Raw genomic sequence first — 6458 nt, 5'->3', positions numbered from 1 at the left:
AAAACCTCGACAACACTTTCACAAGGGCTGTCTGAAAGACACACCGTGCCAAGACCAAAATGTTCTGTTCTAAAGACAGAGGAGGGGTTGGTTCTGAATGTTAAGTTTAGTTAAAGGGTCTGTATCCTAACATTTTCTTCTATTGCTTAGGGATATTTAACCACTTAAGACTCGAACTCTCATGGCATGCATTTTTAATTTCTCTTTGATATTTGGGCTAGTTATTAGGCACCTGATTAGTGTAAAAACAAAGAATTATCTTTTTACATATGAGGACTTCAGTTTAATATTTTGATAAAACACAATAAAGTCGCAATTAATAATGATGTGCAAAACATTAATTTTGTGATGGGGGAGTCCTACTGAGTGGGTTGGATAATTGGCCATGTAAATGGCCTGAATCTGAAATAAAATTATTTAAAAAATAATAAATGAAAAAAAAAATAATCCTTAGTCTACAGTGTCATGTATGTCATACAGTAGACGTCATTACTATTCACAGTGAACAGTGCAGGGAGTGGTAATGATCCGGAATAGCAGTTTCAGGCTAGAACTGTACATGTGATCCGCTTTAGTATAGACTGTGCCTTCCGCCAAAAAGTAGTTCCACAACAACTGTAAAAGAACTAAAACTTAACTAACGGTTTATGGTTCAGGAAGACTGACACCATGAAAGTTAGCTTGAAAGCAAAATTGACTAGAACACTTCTCAACCAATCAGATTGTGAGGTCGGAACTTACTGTTGTATAAAAGTCAGTATCTTTAGATTTCAGATGTGACACCAGAGACATTTTTAATGAGTGGTTACCTAAGCAATACTGTAAGTGTCTGTGGAGAAGAGTGTGTGTTAAATAATAATAAATGTAAATGTCATCTGAGAGATAGATCAGACTATTAATTAGCTGACCCATAAGCCAGTGGAAGACACATCATTAAGATTATATTTGCAGTTCAGCCAGCGTGTGATTTTTCATCATCACCAGGCATATCAATAAAATGTCTGGGCAAGCTCAGTAATAATTAACAGGGCTGATAAACAGTCGGAAGTATATGTTTCCATGATCACAAATCCTGGTCTCGCGTGAGGGCTGGACACACACGCAAATACCTCCCGGTGTCTGCTCTCTGCCTTCAGCACGTGGCCTTCTGCACCTGAACGCTGAAAGTGGGGATGCGTGAGAAGATCAGAGGGTGTCGGGTGATGAGAGGGGAGATATGGCTGCTGAGGAGCACTGGATGATACACCTACAGAGGGTCTACTACCCTGTACTGGCGATTGTTGGAATCCCCTGTGAGTATGCACATCTACATATAACTGCATACTGTTGAAAGAGTATTATTATGCTAGAGCTGGATTTAGACCACATTAATTTACTGTCTTGACGGACAGTTCAGGTGGAAACAGGAGAGTTGAGGCGCACATTGAATTCTGCTGTGATTTGGGCAGCCGTGGTTTTATGTTTTGGATACAATCCGGTTTAGCACCCGAACATCCCTTTCAGACAGCTTCCTCTTGCGTCCACAGTTAATCCTGTTGGATGTGGTTGGTCCTTCTTGGTGGTATGCTGACATTACCCTGGATACCGTGGCTCTTGATACATCACAAAGACTTGCTGTCTTGGTCACAGATGTGCCAGCAAGACGTGCACCAACAATTTGTCCTCTTTTGAACTCTGGTATGTCACCCATAATGCTGTGTGCATTCCAATATTTTGAGCAAAACTGTGCTCTTACCCTGCTAACTGAACCTTCACACTCTGCTCTTACTGGTGTAATGTGCAATTAATGAAGATTGGCCACCAGGCTGCTCCAATTTAGCCATGAAACCTCCCACACTAAAATGACAGGTGTTTCAGTTTCATTGTCCAACCCATGTAGATATTGCACATACGCTGATGGCTGATGGCGCTAGATGGCGCTCTCTCCCCACATTACTCCAAAGGGTGATGTCGATCAGCACAAGGTGTCTGTGAGCTGAAGTATCGGAACCGAGTCTCTGCGCTTTCCTCCGAGTGTGCTGTGATGCTACTCTGTAATGAAAAAAGTTTGAAAAGAGGCGGTGACTGACTTCACATGTATCGAAGGAAGCATGTGCTAGTCTACACCCTCCTGGTGTTGGGGCATCACTAGTGATAGGGGGAGTCCTAATAAGGGGGTTGGTGAATTGGCCGTGTGAATTGGGGACAAAATGGGGAAAAAAAAAAAATTGGAAAAATAAATAAATGGAAAAAAAAAATCCTTAGTCTACAGTGTCATGTATGTCATACAGTAGACGTCATTACTACTCACAGTGGACAGTGTATTCTTTTCCTTTCACTGGACATAGCAAAAGTTATGGGACACGATACTAGTTGCTGTTCCATGATATATGACACGTCAGTGTACAAGGACACACAGTGTCAATGATGTGATGCAGCAAAACTTAGTTGAAAATATATTAGCAGATAAATTACTATGTAAGTGAGTATGTAGTCAGTATGTGATTTGCCATAAAGCATCTTTTAGTAGTCATTCTTTAAGGAACCTATGGAAGAAGATGCATGAAAAGAAATTATTTACCAAATTGAAAACTTCTGGAATATAATCAAAAGAAAGATGGATGATCACAAGCCAGCAAACCAAGCTGAACTGCTTGATTTTTTGCAGCAGGAGTGGCATAAAGCTATCCAAAAGCAGTTTGTAAGACTGGTGGAGGAGAACATGCCAAGATGTATGAAAACTGTGATTAAAAACCAGGGTTATTCCACCAAATATTGATTTCTGAACACTTACACTTTTATAAATATGAACTTTTCAGTTTTCTTTGCATTATTTGAGTTCTAAAAGCTCTACATCGTTTTTGTTATTTAAGCCATTTCTTATTTTCTGCAAATAAATGTTCTAATCACCAATTTTGTTATTTGGAATTTGGGAGAAATGTTGTCTGTAGTTTATACAATAAAACAACACTGTTCATTTTATTCAAACATATGCCTATTAAGAGCAAAATCAGAGAAACTGATTCAGAAACTGAAGTGCTCTCTTATTTTTTTTCCAAAGCTGTATTTAAGATTTCTCAAATTAAAATGCAGGAAGGTTAGAAGTTGTTCCAGAGTGAAACTTAAAGATTTGAAGGATTAATGATTAATGCCAGCCTTCTTCATACATCGATAAATTGTAATATTATGACCACCTTCTTGTTTTTACATTCATAATCTTTTTTTTTTTCAGCTCTACTGATCATATACTGCAGGAGCAATTTGTAGTATGAGTATTGCTCTCTTTTATGCTTAGTGGAGCTGAACGAATGAATAATGGATTTAGAAACAAGGAGGTATTAATGTTGTTGTTATGTTTGATTGATGTATATAGGCATGTATTAAAGCATAATGATGAATTCAATTTGGATGTTCTGCTCTGGCCCACAGCGAACGTTATGTGTTTCCTGATCTTCTGGAGACGTAAATGCATGCTCTCTAAATCCAGCACTCTCTACCTGATGGCCATCGCCATTGCAGACACAGCCGTCCTGATGTTCATCGTAGTTTTGGAGATCTCTGTCAAATACTTCACTGTAGAGCCTTTCTGGGCACGAGAGCCTTGGTGCAGCATGCGAGATGTCTTCACCTACGGTGCCTACAATGTCTCTACCTGGCTGATTGTGGCCTTTACTGCCGAACGCTTCCTGGCTATTACCACATGGCGCTTCAAGAACCGCATCTGCAACTCCCGGTGTGCAGTGAGGATCATCGGTAGCATCTTCTTCATGGGTCTTTTGCTGGCCGTGCCCTACTACTGGGCCTATATATCCGTCTACAAACAGGACATTCAGCGCTGGCTCTGCATATACCGACCAGACTTGCCCATCGCGTATGCCTTCACCATGGTGAGCATCCAGACCACTCTGACCCATATCTTGCCCTTCATCTTCATCGGCTTACTCAACGGCCTCACCCTGCGCCAGATATCCCTCAGCAACCGGGTGCATGCGGCCACAGAAGCCTGCAAATCAGCCTCCGGTCATAAGGTGGCGCCACTGCTACGGTCACGAAAGAGGAAGTCGGTGGTGCTCCTGGTGACCGTGTCCATGACTTTCGTGCTTCTGTCCATCACACGTTCCATCACGCAGCTTATCCTGCGCACTCAAGGTCTGTTCATAAACCGCGACGACTACAGCCTGGACATAAACGTTGCAGCAGATATTGGCACCATGCTAAGCCTGACTAACGCAGCTGTGAACATGTACCTGTACGCATGCACACAGACCAAGTTCAGACAGGAGGTTATAGCTAGTGTCAAATACTGTCTGTGGAGAGGATGCTTGGCTAGAGATGAACACTCTCTGCGTGGTCCTGGACATGGATGATGTACTGTTATATGTAAATATCCAAAAATCATCATACCTAGAGTATTTTATACAAAGAACAACAACTTAAGCATCCAACAGCCTCAAACTTGGTATCAAGTTTATATACATAACCATTACTTGACCTAAAGAACCCTTTAACCTTGAATGACCTTAAGATACATATGGAGACAGATGATATTGACAATTTCCAGAAATCAACAACAAAAACCACCATAATTGTAAAAAAAAAAAAAAACACTGTCATCAGGTTTGATGAAGATACTTTAGGCATGAATACATTTGCATCTGGCACCAATATATTAGTAGCAGATCCTTTAATTACTGTAAATTGTGAGGTGCCACTTGTTGGCAGTTCATTGGTTGTCCTTATTTGTCCTTATTTGGTATGCAGTATTGACCGGTGCATACCAGGAATGTCTAATACCAGCCCATTATACCAATAATTAATTGATTGAAACCACTAATATATCTATATTATAAGCATACCATCATGTACAGCAGTATTTATTTATAATGTAATATATTTATAAAATTGCTTCTATTATTGTATTTGTTTAGTTACCCTTAATTTTCAGTTATTTTTTGCACTATAAGGCGCACCATCAATATACGTATATATTTTTTGGTTTGTTTTCATACATAAGGCGCTCTGGATTATGAGGTGCATTTTAGGTGACACTAGTAAGAAACAGGGGTGTTGCCATGTTTCCTTCTAATTCAACAGGTCTCGCAACTGGGTGGGGAGACCTGTAAAGATAAGTTAAGATAAGTAAACAAAATATAAGGGTGATATTAGCGAGTGGTTCTCCCCACGTAGCTTGTTTTAACACGGTAAATGTGCAGGCTACAGTCCGATAAAACTCACCTCTGAAAGGCTAAAGAGCTAGCGCTTAGCGTGGTAAGCGTCTAATGCTAATGCTGCTCCAGGACTGCTAGCCGGGGTTATCAGCAGGCTACAGGCTGATATACTCACCTCTAAACAAGGAAAGAGCTAGCACTTAGCGCGGTTAGTGGCTAATGCTAATACTGCTGGAGAACTTCCCTGAATCTCCTGTATAAAGCTGTACTTCAGCAGAGTGGCTGTACTGCTCCTTACAACCTGACTAGTAAAATTCATATATAAGATGCACTGGCGATTTGTGTGAAAATGAAAGGATTTTAGGTGCGCCTTATAGACCAAAAAATACGGTAAACTAGTTTTAGCTAGACTTCTATCATCTGTAAAGCACTTTGAGGTAGTAGCCATATGAAAAGTGCTAATATGAAAAGTGCTCAATAAATCTGTATTATTACTAGTAGTAGTAGTTGTTGTATTGTCATTTAAAAAGTTAGCATGTGAAATTTGTGAATTTGAGCAAAGCTTGATAGTTGGTGCCAGATGAATGATACATTCTATTTCTAAAGTTGTGACACGTGTGAAATCAGGAATTATATATATATATAAAAAAAAAAAAAAAAAAAAACCATTACCACCCACAGTGGACGATGGTACTCATAAAGTTAAAGAATGTTTTGACCTAAATAAAAAAAGGCATGTTTGGAGAAAAAAGCTGAAGATGGAAAGAGGCTGGCTTTTACAATAAGATACTGATTCTAAACACACCTCAAACCCAATTCACAATGGACACCAGCAAAAGGCATATGTTGAAGAAGCATACAGACTAAATTAAAGTCAATTTAACACACACAGTAAAGACAATTAACTTATAACTATTAATTATATATTTTTTTCTGGAACTGATTATTAATAAAAGAACAATCAAGATAAAACCTGGACAGATGACAGCCCTACTCTTCTTTTGTTCCAGGTTAGCATTGTTAGCAGTATCATTTGAGAACACATAAAGAGTTATGTTGTACATCCAAAACACCAAATGACATGTCTGCAAACAGAAGTTTGGCTGATTTATTAAGATGAAAATAGACAGAAGTGCTTATAAATTGCTTTACTATAACACCACTGTTATAATAAAATTGCTGTAATATAATACCAGTGCTATAATAAAACTGCTATATTATAATACTATTGCTTTACTACTGGATGGTGTGTAGTACAGATATATTGGGATTTTGGGTTTTTAAACAGGAAATCCAAACTTGTGGGGAGAA

Source organism: Astyanax mexicanus, chromosome 12, assembly GCF_023375975.1.
Source record: "Astyanax mexicanus isolate ESR-SI-001 chromosome 12, AstMex3_surface, whole genome shotgun sequence".
Taxonomy (NCBI): Eukaryota; Metazoa; Chordata; class Actinopteri; order Characiformes; family Acestrorhamphidae; genus Astyanax; species Astyanax mexicanus.
Note: the sequence above shows the minus strand (reverse complement) of the source record.